Here is a 19,967-nt window from a genome sequence, read left to right on the forward strand (position 1 = left end):
CATTCAGTCCACTGCAGTCATCAAAACCAAAAAATCTGTGTAATTTATATAGCCGAGAAGAGCCTAAGGAGACAAAATTTCTAAATGCAATGTGGTATGCTGGAGGGATTCTTAGATTTAAAAAAAAAAAAAGACATTAGATAAAAACTAAGGATATCTGAATAAAGTATGGACTTTAGTTAATACTAATAGTGTATAAATATTGATTAATTAACTGTGACAAAAATTCTATACTAATGTAAAAATGTTAATAATTGTAACCTGGAGTAGGGTATTTAGCAAACCTGTGCACTATCTTCACAATTGTTCAGTAAATCTAAAATTATTCTAAATTAAAAGTTTGTTTACAAAAGGATGTTTGAAATTCCAAACTTTAAAGTCCACTACAGAGATGTAGTAATTTATAAACCATAGCACTGTTACAAATCTGGACAAGTAAATCACTGCATAGAACATATGAAACACACCTACAATTATATACTAAGCTTTTAAATCATTAAACAAGTATTTATTAAAAATCTTCTAAGTGCCAGGCACCATTGTGAACAATGAAGATAAAAGCAGTAAACAAAATATAACAAACAAATAAACAAACAAAATCCCTCATTAAGCTCATATTCTAGTTGAAGAGACAGGCAGTAAACAAATAAGTAAAATATGGTATATTTTAAATGTTGGCAAATACAATGAAGGAAAATTAACTAAGCAAGGGGAATTGGAGTGCCAGCTCTGGCATGGCAATTTTAAATAGGATGGTCAAAAAAGCCTGACTGAAAAAGCAAAATTTGAGAAAAACTGAGGAGAGGGAATGAGGAATAGAGATATGAGGGGAAAAATCATTCTAGACAGGAGAAAAGTAAAAGTCCCTGAAATTACTATATGCTTGGTGGATTTGAAGAAAAGCAAGTGGATCAGTGTGAATAAAACAAAAGAAGAGAAAGAGCCAGAACTTGAGTCTTTGAGATGAGGGTAGTGACATGGTATATGTTCTTGAAGAATATCATAAGGTTTCTAGAGATTTTCCTCTGAATGAGATGAGATACTTTTAGATGGTTATGAGCAGAGCAGTGTATGGTTGAATCTGTATACTAAATGCAGAATTTGGTTATTGTGCTGAGAATTGAATGTAGGGGGAAAATAGTGGAAATCAGAGAGACCAATTAAGAGGCTTTTATATTAATCCAGATAAAAGGTGATGGTGGCTTTGTCTAGGATGGTAGCAGTGGAAGTTTTGATTTTTTAATCAATTTGAGGTGAAAGCTGATGGAGTATTATGATTGATTAGATGTGGGATATCAGAGAACTAGAGGAGCTAAAATGAATCCAAGGCATTTTAGTCTTGAGCAACCTAATGGAATTGCCATTTACAGAGATAGAAAAGATTATAGGAAAAGCAAGTTTGGGAACAATGATAAAGTAGTTGATTTTTATTTTGAGTCTAAGATATCCCTTAGATAAGCAAATGGTGATATCGAATTGGCATATGGATATGTAATTTTGGAATATAGGGGGAAATTCTGGAATGGAGATAGAGGTCTCCATATGGGTGTATTGAAACCAAAGAGACTAGACAAAATCATCAAGGGAATAAGTAGAAACAGAAGAGAAGATGTCTAAGAACTGAGCTCTAGGAAACTCAAATGTTAAGAAGTGAAGGAGAGAGGAACAAACAAGTAAAGGAGTCTGAGAAGGCATGACTAATGAGATTAGAGAAAGGAAGAAAAAGTAACCAATTAGGTCAAATGGTGATACAACAGGTGAGATGAGAACTGAGAATTGAAGTTGGGATTTAGTAAGGTAGATGGGGGTCATGAATGGCCTAGAAAGATCAGCCAAAGCTTGATTAGAAGGTGGTAAAAGAATTGGAACAGAGAAATTAGAGTCAGCAGGTTAGATGACTTTCTTGACATCACATATGTAACTTTTGGAAAAGGACTAAATTATTGAACAAAGAATACTGAAATCATTAGTTTACCACTTGCAGAAAAAATAAATAAAATAGAAAGAAGGAAGGTTGTCAGAGAGAAAGAAGGAACATACAAATAAATACTCAGAAGGATTAAAATATAAATACATAAACAAATTTACATCAATTAGGGAAGATTTTATATATATTTATATATATTATATATATATTTGTTTTTACATATGTCAACATACCAATGGTAGAAAACAGGGAAAAAAATGAGAAATTTTTAATAAACCTCAAAACTTCTGTATGTTAATAAGACATTATAAAATAAAAATATAAATAAATGAAAACCTGGAAAATATTGTAATTTATAAGTAGTATGCAAGATACTTATTTTTCTCTTGGTCCCACATTGGTCCTTGTCTTACGTACTCTGCTTTGTGCCACTATAGCCGTACACTTTAAAGTGCTTTCCCCAGACTCTGTAACTAGCTAGTTTTCAATTAAGTTTTGTCAGTGGGAGATAGAGGACAGATAGTAAAACGTAGGAAGAAGGAAAATGCATGTTCTTCATCTGGCTCTGAAAATGGCAGCAGCTGGTGACCTTGGCACTAGTGACAGTGGTGAGGAGACAGTGATGGCCTCTAGTAGCCATGGCAGCGCCAGCCCAAACAACAGGGTCCCTTCTTTGGAGGTCTGTCCCCAGCAACGTCAGTGCCACGTTGGAGATGGAGCTGCTTCAGCTGCACCTATAACCATGTGGCAGCAGGCGCAGGATCATGGCTCACGCTCAAGGGCATTTGTGGCTTTCTGATCTCAGGGTAATATCCTGTCATCCTTTTTATTCCTCTAGCATTCCCCTCTCATTTTGGTTCTTTCAGAGAATCCAAAACTTTATATCTTATCTCATGTATGAAATTCTCTTTGTTTGAAATAGCCAATGTGGTTTCTATTTTTTGACTGGAGTCTGACTGATACAGAAGGCCAAAGTTTTAATGTCCTCAATATTTAAATAAAATAAATACAAAATTAATGTACCAATAGAAAATGGACAAAGAAATGAACATGTTTCTGAAATCAACTAAAAATGTCGAATATATATGTGTGTATGGAAAGATAGATGATAGATAGATAGATAGTTTCAAGCACTAGTAATTAAATTCTCAGTGAGATTTAATTTTTATTCATCAACTGAGAAAGACTAAAAAAATTGCATGCATTATTGTCAAGTGTAAATTAAATGGGAACTTTTATACACTGCTGCTGAGACAAAGTTTCCTGAGGACAATTTGGCAATATATACCAAAACTCTTAAAAATGTGCATACATTTGACTCAGCAATTCTTTCTAAGAATTTATCCTAAGGAAATAAACATGCCTGTTCTCATTAAGAGTTTATGTTAGTGGTACTCTGTTAACAGTGGTAAAATTTTAGGAGAAATAATCATAGACAGTTTGTCCAAAGTAGGAAGTATTTTATATGAAATATGGTGCATTCATAGAAAAGAATAATCTACAGCCATTAAAATTTTATGAAAAAATATTTATTAGCATGAGGAAATGATTATACTATATATTTAAGGAAACAAAGAATATGTACTGTAGAAAAACATTATTTATAGCTGTTATACACACATCTATGGAACAGAATATTATATTAAGGACTTGATACAATAGATGTTTCATGCAAGTAAGACAGCAGAACAAAATAAGTATTTAAGAATGGTTTTGTGACATGAAGACCTTTCACACTGGGTCTACTGACCCAGATAGATGGTAGAAAAAGAGCCAAAGAATAAAAATGAAAGTTTGTGAAGACGGTTGTGTTGTTTTGCTTTCTGTTTTGGAGAGTGTGTTTCTAGGCTGTGACTCCCAACCCCCTGCCCATTACCTCAAGTCCATTCACAGGACTTCCAACAAGATCTATCAGGTAGCATGAGATGCATTTCCAGTATTTAAGTGTTGCCATCTGGAACATGCACATTGAGCTGCCATCGGGAATATGCCAAAAGTATAACAAAGCCAGAGGCCATGGCTACTTCCTTGAGGCAGGTGGGCAAGAGGAAGATCCTGGGGAAGTAAACCTTCCCAACTTAGGCACATGAATGTTTGGGGGCAACAGGAAAAAGAACCTAGAGCTATTGTAAAGACTTCCCATAAAGACTACCTGAAAGGTTCTGCGGGACATTGACTACAGGAAAAATTGGGGATGTGGAAAGCATACTCACCTGGAGGAGCAGGTACATCACAGCTATGCAGCAGTTGCAGCAGAAGGGCTTCTGAAGGACCAGGAAGTACCATAAGAGACAGTCAGAAATCACATACAACAACTGCCATGGAAGACCATACCCTTCTCGCCACTCTGTCTCCCTGAGTTTGAATATAATGATGTGAGAACCAAGCAGTTACAGAGTAGTAAGGAGAAGGACATACACTGAGCAGAGAAAAAGAAAACAAGGAAACATCCTCCCTGCCATGACCCTGGTTGTGGGTTGAGGAAAGGAACAAATGTTAAAGCAAGTTCACAGTTTTGATCATTTTCTGGGACTGTAAAATTTAAACCACTAAATTGAGAGTGTGTTTATAATTTTAAATGACTGAAAGTCTTTTAATTTCAAAGAATGACCAAAAGGGTATGATTATGGAGAGTCTCAGCTAGAGTCCCAGGTTTCATCAAGAGGCAAGGGAAAATCTAAATTTCCCTCACCAAATACATTTTAATGGTACATTGGAGACAAAGTTACATTTTTATTGTATTCCACAAGAGAGATGGCTTTATATAAGTTGTATGCTAATATATACAGAGACAGATTGAGACAGTAAATGAGTCAGGTCACTTTATGGTAATTGTGATTTGTACATTTTCAGTATACATGATATACTCCAATCAAATGCTTATTACAGTGGAAATACATTAACTACTATTTCTTCTAATTCAGCTCACTTGATTATTCCTGGACAAACAGTGAAAACTGGTTTAAAGGTTAAGGTTTCAGGAAAAATAATTTTATTATCGTTCAAGTTTGGTCCATAGTGGATGAATATTGATGGATAGAAGAATTATACTAAGTCCAAATTGTTTTGAGAACAGGAAGCAGATAAACATATTAAAATAGATTGTGCCCCCAAGATTACCTACGGATATAAGGTCACATGATATTTCAAAATGAGTACACTGGGAGCCCCTGTCTGTTAATATAGTCCTTTAGAAAAACAACCAGAAGGTGAACTGCCTCTGAAAACTAAATTCCCTAGTGTGATGGAAGTACCAGCTATCCACTTGAGTCAAGGCAGTCTTTGCTGAGGCTGGCATAGGGTGGGCCTGGCTCATCCTCACTGTATTCTTGCAGTGACTAAAGCTGGGTCCTTGAGCAAAATGGATTAGAAAAGATGAATTGGTTAAAAATTTTGGAGGGATAATTAGGTTACTAATAACTGCTAACCAAATAGCTAAAAACAAAATAATCATTAATTCTTTTAAGAAATCAGCTTTCTTTTTTTGAATAACTGACTCATCTCTACAAACAGCTGACTCACACCATTTATTTTACTATGTGAACCAATCTCAAATCCCTTTAAGCTAGATGTCAACTCAGGTGCCCTATCATTTTAGATTTGTTCAATATAATTGACTGAAAATCTATCCCAGCTGTGGTGGAATAAGGTTTTACATAATCTCCACTAGTTATATTTGCTCATTTATGGCTGTCACACAATCCTTATTTTGCTGGCCTGATATTCTACTACATCATCCCCGGTGTGGAATTCAGCTCCTATCCTCTGAGATTCTCCTCAAACATCCCTCACACAAGTGCAGACATGTATAATCTATGTTCTAGTGTGACAGAGGGCTTTTATTTACCCACTTGGCTCTACTCCTTCCCCACCTCAAGATCTCTTCCTCCCCCTTCAGTTTTTCTTTGCTATTCTCAGGCAACTTCTAGATCTTTTTTCCCATATTTAAAGACTCTGTAATATCTCTGCCAAAACAAACAAAAAAAACAACTTTGCAAAGCCCACTCTTTATTACAACAGAACCAACTGTTTTTGTCTTACTTGTATCTCACCATCAATTTCCAGAAAGTTTCAAAATCAACATAAATGGCTTTACCCTTTGATTTGAATTATGCAAACCCTCTTTAAAAGACTAGTTGGCTACAGTAGTTCTATGTGAAATGAGAAAATGTTTCTTATTTTTACTTTTTTTCTACTACTTCACTGTCTCCATATCTTTAGCTCAATCCTGCCTTTATTTGATCTCCCTTGTTAATTTTTCCTCCCATTTTGTTCCGATTCATGTTTTTGCATCAAACTTCCCTCACTGTTTCTTGTTATGCCTTTCTTTGTACTCCATCTTCATTGCCTTATATGTCAAGATTCAAAAAGTTGATTTGAACCCGAGTCATTCTTACTTCAATGATCATTTTCTCTCTACTTTATCAAGCTATCTTTATATATGGACTGGCACCAACTACCTTTCTTAAAGCAATTTTCTGTCATGTTTTTAAATGCTTAAAGTTATCAAGTAGCACAGTGAATCATTTTACATATGATGCTAAACATATTTAATAATAATTTAATAATATGGCAGTACTAAACCTAAATACCATTTCTGTTTTTGTTTGCATGCCAGTCTTAGATTTCATTTAAATAAAAATATATTCAGATATAGAAAACTTTTTGTTTACATTTGTACCTCTATAGTCAATATAAAACAATATTATTCATATTTGATTTATACATTTAGATATATTAACATATTAACATTACCTCACACCTTATGACTCTCTCATTTAGCAAATATTTCTGTTTACCTCTGTTATGTTCTATATTTATCCACAGAGAAGAAAGACACATAGCAATATGAATTAAACTAGAGATATGTACAAAATGTTTCGGAATAATGGAGGAGGAAAAAACTAGCACATACCATAATCATAACATAACGGCAATAATTACTATATGGAGGACTCTCAGTAAAGTGTTACCCCATTAGCTCTCTTTTTACAGATAATGGAAAAAACATTGTTGGTAATTTAAATACTAATTCTAGATTCATGTCTAGATTCATGTACTGAAATGTCATTTAAAGGCAAGATTTGAACACTTGTCTGTCTGACTACAAAGTCCATTCACTTCATTATATTGCCTCCATCTATAAATTGTACCATTCGATGAAGTACATGAATATATACACTCATAATGATAGGCGTAAATCATTTTAATTGAATCAAAGCAGTTCTAAAAGAAATTTTTATCTGAAAAACATACTTTCATTCCTTCTATTTGTTCACTGTATATATCACAATGTGATCACTGACAATTTCTGCCTATAGTGCCAATTAAGATTTCTACCGAACAATTGCATTTATAATATGTTCAATGAATGTCTAGCTTGTGGAGTAAGAAAGAGAAGAGCGAAAATCTGGCTGAAATGTGCAAAAAAACGTCATGCAGTGGTGGTGAAAAACAGGAACACAGTAGTAGTAAAAGATGGCATTGCCCAGAGCAGTGAGGCTAACAATTAGAGATACTTTTCCCAGGGGAATTATAGAACTCCCTAACTAGGCAACCTACTTTCTTATATAATCTGATTAATTTAAAAGTACCTGTATATTCTTTTCTTTGCAGGTTAGCCCATTCTTGTGCTACACTGGGAAATAATAAATCAATGGATTATGGAGGTTTAAAAATTTTACCTTATATGAATGATATTTCTCATCATTATAAAATATGAAATAATTAGGTGAAATTAAAGTTATTCACCAGGAACTTGCTTTTGCTTTTTATGACTTGAACTGCCTAACAAATTTGTGAGCTAAAATGTTATAAACCTTTGGTAGAAAACAAAATGAAGACCATCATTTTTTTACGTTCTTTCTTTTTTTAACATCTTTATTGGAGTATAATTACTTTAAAATGGTGTGTTAGTTTCTGCTTTATAACAAAGTGAATCAGCTATACATGTACATATATCCCCATATCTCCCCCCTCTTATGTCTCCCTTCCACCGTCCCTATCCTACCCCTCTAGGTGGTTACAAATCACCTAGCTGATCTACCTGTGCTATGTGGCTGCTTTCCACTAGCTATCTATTTTACATTTGGTAGTGTATATATGTCCATGCCACTCTCTCACTTCATCCCAGCTTACCCTTCCCCCTCCCCATGTCCTCAAGTCCATTCTCTATGTCTCCATCTTTATTCCTGTTATGCCCCTAGGTTCTTCAGAAACTTTCTTTTTGATTCCATATATATGTGTTAGCATACAGTATCTGTTTTTCTCTTTCTGACTTACTTCACTCTGTATGACAGACTCTAGGTCCAACCACCTCACTAGAGATAACTCATTTTCATTTCTTTTTATGGCTGAGTAATATTCCGTTGTATATATGTGCCACATCTTCTTTATCCATTCGTCTGTGGATGGACACTTAGGTTGCTTCCATGTCCTGGCTATCATAAATAGTGCTGCAATGAACATTTTGGTAAATGACTCTTTTTGAATTATGGTTTTCTCAGGGTATATGCCCAGTGGTGGGATTGCTGGGTCGTATGGTAGTTCTATTTTTAGTTTTTTAAGGAACCTCCATACTGTTCTCCAAGGTGGCTGTATCAATTTACATTCCCACCAACAGTGCAAGAGGGTTCCCTTTTCTCAACATCTTCTCCAGCATTTATTGTTTGTAGATTTTTTGATGATGGCCATTCTGATTGGTGTGAGGTGATACCTCATTGCAGTTTTGATTTGCATTTCTCTGATGATTAGTGATGTTGAGCATCCTTTCATGTGTTTGTTGGCAATCTGTATATCTTCTTTGGAGAAATGTCTATTTAGGTCTTCTTCCCAGTTTTGGATTGGGTTGTTTGGTTTCTGGATATTGAGCTGCATGAGCTGCTTGTACATTTTGGAGATTTATCCTTTATCACTTGTTTCTTTTGCAAATATTTTCTCCCATTCTGAGTGCTGTCTTTTCGTCTTATGTTTTCATTTGCTGTGCAAAAGCTTTTAAGTTTCATTCATCCCATTTGTTTATTTTTGATTTTATTTCCATTTCTCTAGGAGGTGGGTCAAAAAGGATCTTGCTATGATTTATGTCATAGAGTGTTCTGCCTATGTTTTCCTCTAAGAGTTTTGTAGTGTCTGGTCTTACATTTAGGTCTTTAATCCATTTTGAGTTTATTTTTGTGTGTGGTGTTAGGGAGTGTTCTAATTTCATTCTTATACATGTAGCTTTCCAGGTTTCCAAGCACCACTTATTGAAGAGGCTGTCTTTTCTCCATTGTATATTCTTGCCTCCTATATCAAAAATAAGGTGACCATATGTGCCTGGGTTTATCTCTGGGCTTTCTATCCTGTTCCATTGATCTATATTTCTGTTTTTGTGCCAGTACCATACTGTCTTGATAACTGTAGCTTTGTAGTGTAGTCTGAAGTCTGGGAGCCTGATTCCTCCAGCTCTGTTTTTCTTTCTCAAGATTGCTTTGGCTATTCCTGGTCTTTTATGTTTCCATACAAATTGTGAAATTTTTTGTTCTAGTTTTGTGAAAAATGCCATTGGTAATTTGACAGGGATTGCATTGACTCTGTAGATTGCTTTGGGTAGTATAGTCATTTTCACAATGTTGATTCTTCCAATCCAAGAACATGGTATATCTTTCCATCTGTTTGTATCATCTTTAATTTCTTTCATCAGTGTCTTATTGTTATCTGCATACAAGTCTTTTGTCTCCTTAGGTAGGTTTATTCCTAGATATTTTATTCTTTTTGTTGCAATAGTAAATGGGAGTGTTTCCTTAATTTCTCTTTCATATTTTTCATCATTAGTGTTAGGAATGCAAGGGATTTATGTACATTAATTTTGTATCCTCCTACTTTACCAAATTCATTGATTAGCTCTAGTAGTTTCTTGGTAGCATCTTCAGGATTCTCTATGTATAGTATCATGTCACCTGCAAACAGTGACAGCTTTACTTCCTCTTTTCCTATCTGGATTTATCCTGTATGGGACACTCTGCACTTCCTGGACTTAATTGACTGTTTCCTTTCCAGTATTAGGGAAGTTTTCAAATATAATCTCTTTGAACATTTCTCAGTCCCTTTCTTTTTCTCTTCTTCTGGGACCCCTGTTATTCAACTGTTGGTGCATTCAGTGTTGTCCCAGAGGTCTCTGAGATTGTCCTCAATTCTTTTCATTCTTTTTTCTTTTTTCTGCTCTATGGTATTTATTTCCACTATTTTATCTTCTGGGTCACTTATCTGTTCTTCTGCCTCAGTTTTTCTGCTATTGATTCTTTCTAAAGAATTTTTAATTTTATTTATCATGTTTTTCATCATTGTTTGCTTGCTCTTTAGCTCTTTTAGGTCCTTGTTAAATGTTTCTTGTTTTTTCTCTCTTCTATTTCCAAGATTTTGGATCATCTTTCCTATCATTACTCTGAATTCTTTTTAGGTAGACTGCCTATTTCCGTTTCATTTGTTTGGTCAGGTGGGTTTTTACCTTGCTCCTTCCTCTGCTGTGTATTTCTCTGTTTTCTCATTTTGCATAGCTTACACTGTTTGGGGTCTCCATTTCGCAGGCTTGCAGGTTTGTAGTTTCCATTGCTTTTGGCGTCTGCTCCCAGTGGGTAAGGTTGGTTCAATGGATTGTGTAGGCTTCCTGGTGGAGGGGACTGGTGCCTGTGTTCTGGTGGATGAGGCTGGATCTTGTGTTTCTGGTGGGCACCACCAAACCACATCCAGTGGTGTATTTTGGGGTGTCTGTGACCTTATTATGATTTTAGGCAGCCTCTCTGCTAATTGGTGAGTTTGTGTTCCTGGCTTACTACTTGTTTGGCATAGGGTGTCCAGTGCTGTAGCTTGCTGGTTGTTGAGTGGAGCTGGGCCTTATCATTGAGATGGATATCTCTGGGAGAGCTGTTGCCATTTGATATTACATGGAGCCAGGAGGTCTCTGGTGGACCAATGTCCTATACTCAGCTCTTCCACCTCAGAGGCACAGGCCTGACACCCAGCTGGAGCACCAAGACCCTGTCAACCACATGGCTCAGAAGAAAAGGGAGAAAAAAAGAAAGGAAGAAAAAAATAATAAAATAAAATAATGTTATTAAAATAAAAAATTAAATTATTAAAAATTTAAAAAAATGAAAATTTAAAAAAAGAAAGAAGAGAACAACCAAACCAAAAATCAAATCCACCAGTGATAACAAGCACTAAAAAGTATAGTAAAAAAAAAAAAAAAAAGGACAGACAGAACCCTAGGACCAATGGTAAAAGCAAAGCTATACAGACAAAATCACACAAAGAAGCATACACATTCAGACTCACAAGAAGAGAATAAGGAAAAATATCTATATATCTATGTATATATATAAAAAAAGGAAGAGAGCAACCAAATCAATAAACAAATCTACCAGTGAGAATAAACTCTAAATACTAAACTAAGATAAATATAAGACCAGAAACAGATGCAGAAAGCCAACCCCAAGTCTACAGTTGCTCCGAAAGTCCACTGCCTCAATTTTGGGATGATTCATTGTCTATTCAGGTATTCCAGAGATGCAGGGTACATCAAGTTGATTGTGGAGATTTAATCCACTGTTCCTGAGGCTGCTTGGAGAGATTTCCCTTTCTCTTTGTTTGCACAGCTCCTGGGGTTCAGGTTTGGATTTGTCCCCACCTCTGCGTGTAGGTCACCTGAGGGAATCTGTTCTTTGCTCAGACAGAACAGGGTTAAAGTGGCAGCTGGTTAGGGGGCTTTGGCTCACTCAGGCCGAGAGGAGGGAGGGGTACGGAGTGCGGGGCAAGCCTGCGGCGGCAGAGGCCGGTGGGACATTGCACCAGCGTGAGGCGCGCCGTGTGTTCCCCCGGGGAAGTTGTCCCTGGATCACGGGACCCTGGCAGTGGCAGGCTGCACAGGCTCCCAGGAGGGGCAGTGTGGATAGTGACCTGTGCTTGCACACAGGCTTCTTGGTGGCTGCAGTAGCAGCCTTAGCGTTTCGTGCCTGGTGTCCGCGCTGATAGCCGCAGCTCGTGCCCATCTCTGGATCTCGTTTAGGCAGTGCTCTGAATCCCCTCTTCTTGCGCACCCCGAAGCAATGGTCTCTTGCCTCTTAGGCAGGTCCAGACTTTTTCCTGGACTCCCTCCCAGGTAGCTGTGGTGCACTAGCCCCCCTCAGGCTGTGTTCACGCAGCCAACCCCAGTCCTCTCTCTGGGATCTGACCTTCGAAGCCCGAGCCTCAGCTCCCAGCCCACGCCCATCCCGGTGGGTGAGCAGACAAGCCTCTCAGGCTGGTGAGTGCTGGTTGGCACTGATCCTCTGTGCAGGAATCTCTCCGCTTGGCCCTCCGCACCCCTGTTGGTGTGCTCTCCTCTGTGGTTCCAAAGCTTCCCCCCCACGACCACCCCCTGTCTCTGCCAGTGAAGGGGTTTCCTAGTGTGTGGAAACCTTTCCTCCTTCACAGCTCCCTCCCACTGGTGCAGGTCCCATCCCTATTCTTTTGGTTAACAACTGAATGGTAGATCCAATTCAGGACTCTAATATATTCCCTAAATAAAGTTATTTTTAATTGATGCAATTTTTGGATTGTATTACTACTCCTATCAGTGAGATCTCTGCCCAAAACTTGAAAGACATTGTAGACCCTGTAATATGTGTTCATCCAATATTTCCTGTCACTGAGGAATGGACAGAAGATTTTTTTTGAACCATTGTTTATGCCCTTATATTATCTAATTCCTAAGCAAAAATTTTCATTTCAGCTAAAGAAACATGTTGATATTTAACCATTTTTAATTTGTTAACTCACAATTCGAAGTGTTCTCTAAAGCACTTACTCACATTTGGAAAGTCCATTACATTCTTTTCCCCTCATAACATCTTTGCTTACATTGTGCTCAAAGTTCACTGCTACATAAAGCCATTCTAAATAATCTACCTTCAGATCTAATTATCATGTTTACAGCTTCTCTTAACACTTATTTTTAAAGTTCTAAGAATCTTATTTATTTATTAGCAATTTTTCTTGTAATATTTTATATTTTCCCACATGCATTTATTCCACAACACATTAAATGAGAACTTGTACGTTTTCTAGCCTTGTACCTCCCCAGAGCATATTTCAAGATTCTAGCTTTAACTGAACTTTCTTCACAACCTTCTCCCCCAAAAGACTGGAAGTTAAAAATAATTTGCCTATTGACTTAAATCCTGTAGAACAACCCTGAGAAAAATTTGCAGTAGATTTGTTCATTGAGCACTTAATACCAACAATAAAGGTACTAATATATTATTTGTATTAAACTGTGCAGTATGTGTAGAGTATAAAGCACTTTATATATTTAACTGAGAGCAACAGTCATGTTCAGTGTTATATCCATTTCACAGACAAAGAAACTGAGGCATTATTTAAGTAATGTGACCAAGATCACACAACAAGTACTTGGAACTATCAACATTCTAATCAAGGTTTGTCTGAATCTAAAGCACTTTCTAATTATTATGTGTAAACTGTTTTCCTGCCAACATTTGAGTTATCAGAGCAGACAGTTCAAGCAAATGTTACCTGTAGTATAAACATGTATTCAGTATTCTACCTATATGCTACACACTCTAAGCATGTGATCAGACTTAGGACAAACCAAAGATTTTTCTCTTGATGGCTGAAGCTTCATGAATTGTGTCATTAGTAGATATTCTCTGATAACAATATTAAATCTAAATACATTTTCATATAACATATTACTTTTGACTCAAATTGTCTTAAATATGACTTTATTTCTACAAAGTCTATCTCTTGGGCTGAATTGCAAAATTATGTTGCCTAGTACATGAAGCTTTTTTTTTTTAACCCATCCTCTGTATGTTATAGTACAAAGATAACTAGCCCAGGAACCATCTTACTGAGTTCTTATCCTTATTCCCTCACTGAAGAACTATGCAACCACAAACAAGTTGTATAGGACTTCTAGACCTAAGCTTTTCTTATTTGTATATATAAAGGTTTGGAATTGATTATTTTTGTGATATTATCTGGTTATAATAGAGGACAAAAGCTTACCATCTAGTTGGAATACTAGTGTGTGTATATTTATTTATTTACTTATATAAATCAAGTGAATTAATTAAAGCCTACAAATAAAGAGAACCAACAAGTAAATGACAACAGGATTGTGGGGTCCCTTAGTTTATTTTTAAAAAGTAGAATACAAAAAAGAGAAGTATCTCAATCCTACCTAACTACATACATGAGCCATCAAATTAAGTCTTCTAGAACCCATATCTTAGAAGCAAGTCTATTTATAGCAGCTCTGTAAGGCAACAAGGAAATAGTGTTGGAAAAACTAGCTTCCTCTGCAACTTATCACTAAACCCTCAAAGACCAAGCATCTTCTCTAAGAATGATAGAGGTAGATAGCTGTGAGTTTTCTTGGACAATGGTTAATTGATATCAGAGCCCAATTTCAGATGCTGTTTAGCAGGTATTTAAGGAACTAAGCTCTGGTGCCAGATAGCCTGGGTTTAAATTCTGGCCACACACTCACTATATGATCTTTGTTTATCATCTTATACTTTAGTTTCCTTGTCTTTGTATATTAATGTTCCTACCTCAAAGAGTTGCTATGAAGTTTAACTTAGTTAATATAGGCAAAGAATTCAAGAAGAGCTTGGCCCATATTAATTATTCAATTAAATGTAACATATTACTTGAGATTATAACCTTCAGTTTGTTAACTAAGCACCAGCTTGTGCCCTGGGGCATTCTTCTTGTAGAACATTTCTACATTCTTCTATCTTTAGAGGAGAGATGCTCTTTATCAGTCCATCTCCTGAATAATGCTGTATCAGAATAAGGGTCTTATTTGTAGATGTCATAATCATATCTTAAGCTAACACGTCAGACATGGAAATCTACTCGCTAGTTCTAAAATTTTATTAATGAAACAAATTTTAATAACAAATAGCATACTGAATATTACATAATCAGACCTAGTTCCTTTACTCAAAGACTACCTTAGAAGTCTGTCCTCTTTTATCCAAGATAAAATGTTCATAGTATTGATAATATCCTTTCACCCAGATAAAGGTGCATGACCTATGTACATAGATGATAAGGCAATCTAGAACAATTGGAATTATCAAATTTAGATTGGATTACCTCTAAAAGATTTGATAAAGGGATTGAACTTTGGGAAAACAAACAGGGAAATGATAAAAATAGATGGAGAAGGTATTTCAGAGTTATGGCTTGACAAAAGAACTCAGACTTAAGACTGAATTTATTGAACAATATATGGACCTAGGATAAGAAAAAGACAAAGACAACCTCCTAAATATGAAAAAAGAAAAATAACATACTTTTTATTGGTCGAGTTAATTTCTGGAAACCTATTTCCTTTTATCACTCAGAGAAAAGCTCTAATCTAGACAAACCTCTCATTGATTTCAAATATATTAGATCTATAAAATATATCACAAAAATGATAAACTGGTTGGTAGTGCATAAAGAATGGGCAAGCAAATGGAAGCTAGTAAAAATCTGCTACACTAAATGGAACTACAACATATTGAAGTCTGCCTAACCTGAGACAAAACGAAATCCTCTGAGCCACCTGCAATAATTTCAGAGTTAATCTGCTACTCTAGAAATGAAACCAACTTGGATCTATCAAAATAAGAAAAAGGCAGTGCAAAAATAGGCCTCTTAGCCAAAATGAAAATGAAAACAGAAATACCACATCAGGAAGCTTTCTCCAACACCCTGTTTCAAAGTCTAGAGAAGAGAAATCCTTTTTGGAAAGGTTTTGAGGTATAATTACTTAAACTTTGTTTATAGTGGCACAATGAAGTCTTTTCTTACCTTGCCAAAAAGTAAAACCGTAATGGATTAGGAACATCAACAACTGAAACACAGAAAACCTTACAGGAGAAGGATGCCAAGAAGTATGAAATGTTTCTATTTCCTCCTTTGTGTTAGCAGCTGGACTCCACATCACTTTCTTTCAACTTTATCCATGCTCCCTCTTTTTAAGTCACATTTGTCAGTTGCTCTCAAGTTTTCCACATTGCATTGAATTAACAGTATTATGGAATATGCTGTCATTAGTTCTACTTCTTTTCTACTTCCATCACCTACCTAGTTTTCTCAATGCATGTAATATTTATCATATTTACTAACAAACTTTATAGTCTTGAGCTGCTTCACAAAGGAATTTTCTGCATATTCAATTCAATTAAAAGTAATCAGATATACAATTCTGCTTGACCTGTAAACATAAACTGTGAGATATTTTACATCTTACTTTGAATGGTAAATTCTATGATTTTTAATTTCTCTATCTACTTTCCATGAAAATAACTTCTTTCTCATGAACAAATTATTTTAAAAATAAAAATAAGTACATATTTTGTAATGATGCTGTTTTATTCCTTCTCATGAATGTCCCTACTATTAACAAATAATTGCACATGCCAGTTCCTTGCCCACAAACTGATTTACACATGGGAAACTCTGAATAATGATTCTGGCAGACTCCAGATTTATGAAGCTCAGCAGCTTTAATGACCATGAATATGTTGCCAAACCTCTTTTATTTGTCTCCAAGCCTCTCATTGTAAATTGCAGTCCTCCTTTTCAGCCCCACCTGGTTATCCCAGCTCTGTACTATCCTCATTTGTAACCAACACATATAGCCTTTTTTCCTTATGAAGACCTGCACCTTACCTGCCCCCTTCCCCTTTCCTGACCAGTCTAGGTGGTCTGGCTGCAGGTGTTTTTTTATCTCCTGCTCTCATCTTGACTTCCACTCCCCCAACCTCAGTTTTCCCCCGGAGATCAGACCACCCTGCTTTCCCAATTATGAAAATTCTAAATGCCACAAAGAAATCCAAGTCTTACTACTTCAGATACATATATATTTTTTGTTGTTGTTGCATTTTGTGCTTGTATTAAACACCAAACATAAAATATTCTGTCATATGAGCATTCTTGACCTATTTGCTTAGAAATCAATTTTAATTATTATGATCTGGCATTAATAAACATGGTGACCATGTATCGTTTTATCAAGACAGCACATTATCTCATAATGGTGGTCGACTTAGAAGCAAAGCATTATAGCCTAAAAGAGAGCTAATAATGTCTAAACAACTATTTCTCCAATTTTGTGTATCCAAAACCCAATTTTTTAGACTAATAACTTGACAAAAATGTTGTTGCTATTAAACATTGACATTCCTCATTAACAGATAAAATTTGTTCCATGTTCTAATAGTCAGTTTTACTATAAAACAATAATGGGGCTCTGAACTAGTTACACAATATTTTTTTTAACATCAAAGTAGTCCTGACTTTAAAACTACATTAAAGTAAATACAAAAAATACAGTTCATCTCTAATACTGCTAATGTCCAAAATAAATATTTTGATATATTCATTTCAAATACATTTTTTATATACTTTATTTTGAAGAATAACATATGTTGGCCATAATAAATTTAGAAAAGACAGAGAAGTTAAACAACATAAATTTCCCATAATCCTTATGCATAGAAATAATGCTCATAATAACTTGATTATACCCTTCCAGTCATGATGTGGATAGAGATAATTCATACCTAACAATAAAACATGTACGGGACATATTTAATATAAAATTTAGCCTATATTTCCTATTTAAAAGGCTCCTGAACTTCTCTTATGCCATTACGTCATTCTATACTATGCTATCTAATTACAGTCTCACAATCTCCCAACCATTTAACACACTGTCCTTATTACTACTTTTTAGATAGCAGGTAATTTGTAATAGCATTATTTAATTATTTGAAACACTTTTTTTTTTCAGTTTTAACCCAATGTGAAACATTTACTTAGCTTCAACTATGTACAATTTGTTTCAGTGTTCACTGCCAGTTCTTTTCTATTCTAAGTTTTCTATTCATAAACATTTAATTTACTTCATTTTTTATTAATTTATAAATTATATATTCTAAATATCTGCACACTTGATTATGTACTTTATTGGCTTACACATCTGAAAATCAAGTTGGATGAATATAAAAATGTTGAGTACAAGCTTTTATGTCTCAAAGTTCCCCAATTTTAATCTTAATTTATTATTGCAGAAGAAAAGCCTGTTGCCATTCTGGTAACTCTTTTTTTATATCCAACATGTCTTTTTCAACGTGGCTATTTTTTATAGTGTTTTCCCTTTTGAGTGTGTGTGTGTGTGTGTGTGTGTGTGTGTGTGTGTAATTTAAAAATTAGCATGTACTGGGCTTCCCTGGTGGCGCAGTGGTTGAGAGTCTGCCTGCTGATGCAGGGGACACGGGTTCGTGCCCCGGTCCGGGAAGATCCCACATGCTGCGGAGCGGCTAGGCCCATGAGCCATGGCCGCTGAGCCTGCGCGTCCGGAGCCTGTGCTCCGCAACAGGAGAGGCCACAACAGTGAGAGGCCCACGTACCGCAAAAAATATATATATATATATATTAGCATGTACCAAGCTGTGTATCACTTCTTATTAAAGCTACTGAAATGAAAATTTTTTAGTCTGAAAGAACAAGCCAATGTATTCATCTCTAAAAAAATTTCTGATGTTACATCTTTGATTAATTGTTTTTCAAAAGCATTTGTTCTAATTTTTTTTTTTATCCTGAATGTTTCTTCAGGTCTTTTTCATACATGGAATATTTCCATGTGCCTTCATAGAGCTACTTCTATCACTTATATTACAATATGTCTTCAGGACTCTGTTTTTCTTACTTATTAACACTTAAGTAAGATCTCTTTAGATTTAATATTTACCAATGGATGTATACATATGTAGAAAGATTCTACTTTATCTCATGTTTTAACCAAGAGGTCAGCAAACTTGTCTAGCAGGGAGTCAGAAAATAAATATTTGAGGCTTTGCAGATTGTAGTCTCTGCCACAACTAAATTCCATCATTACAGCCGAAGACAATATGTAAACAAATGAGCATGGCTGTTTTCCAATGAAACTATATTTATAAAAATAGATAAGAGGCCATATTTAGACTGCAAGGCATAGTTTGCCAACCCCTGCTCTAAGCTATTAGGTGCTATTGGCTCTCTCCCCTTACTTATAACTAGAAAACAAGTTGACACGTACAGATTCCAACACAATGACCTGCCTCTAACAAACAGTGATCACCAAGTGTAGCACTTCTATGTTAATCAAGGAATCTCTTCCACTTCTGATATTTGAGCTTATACGTGCATCAAAAAACTTCATACCCTGGCATACTCTGCCATCCTAGATCCTCTTCAACCCCCATACCTGTCCCCCTGGAGTACTCTGTTTAGGACTATTAATCTAACATACAGAAGTGCAAGGCTTTGTAATCTTCTAGTCACCATCTCTATTAGTTACCTATTGCTGCATAACATATTACCACAAACTTAGCAGCTTAAAACAACACACATTTATTACCTCAAAATTTCCATGAGTCAGGAATCTGGGCGTGGCTTAACTATAATATATCCTCTGCTTAAGCCCTCAGAAGACAGCAATCAAGATACTGGCTAAAGCAGTGTTCTCATCTGAAAACGTGATTGAGGAAGAACCCACTTCTAAGTTCACTCAGGTTGCTAGCAGCATTTATTTTCTTGCAGTTTTAGGACTGTGGGCACCTGCTTCCTGTTTGGCTATTGGCTAGGAACAAACCTCAGCTCCTACAGGCTGTCTGTAGTTCTTTGCTGTGGGACTCTCCCAAAATGAGGACTTTCTTTTTCAAGCCAACAAGGAGAGTCTCTAAAGAAAGTTTGCTAGCAAGATGAAGTCTTACATAAGGTAATTTGATCATGGGAGTAATATCCCATCACTTTTGTCACATTATATTGCTTAGAAACTAATGTAAACGCCAGCAGGCAAGAGTAACAGAGCCATCTTAGATGTATCTGCAACACTATTGACTCTAAGTCTCTATTTGAGGAAACAGAGAACAATAAATGTACAAACTGTTTCCTGCCTTTTGAAATTTAATCTCTTTTATAAGAAGCAAATGTATGCCATAATTGTAGGTCGTGTAGT

This window comes from Mesoplodon bidens (genome assembly GCF_964165515.1).
Source record: "Mesoplodon bidens genome assembly, chromosome: 4".
Taxonomy (NCBI): Eukaryota; Metazoa; Chordata; class Mammalia; order Artiodactyla; family Ziphiidae; genus Mesoplodon; species Mesoplodon bidens.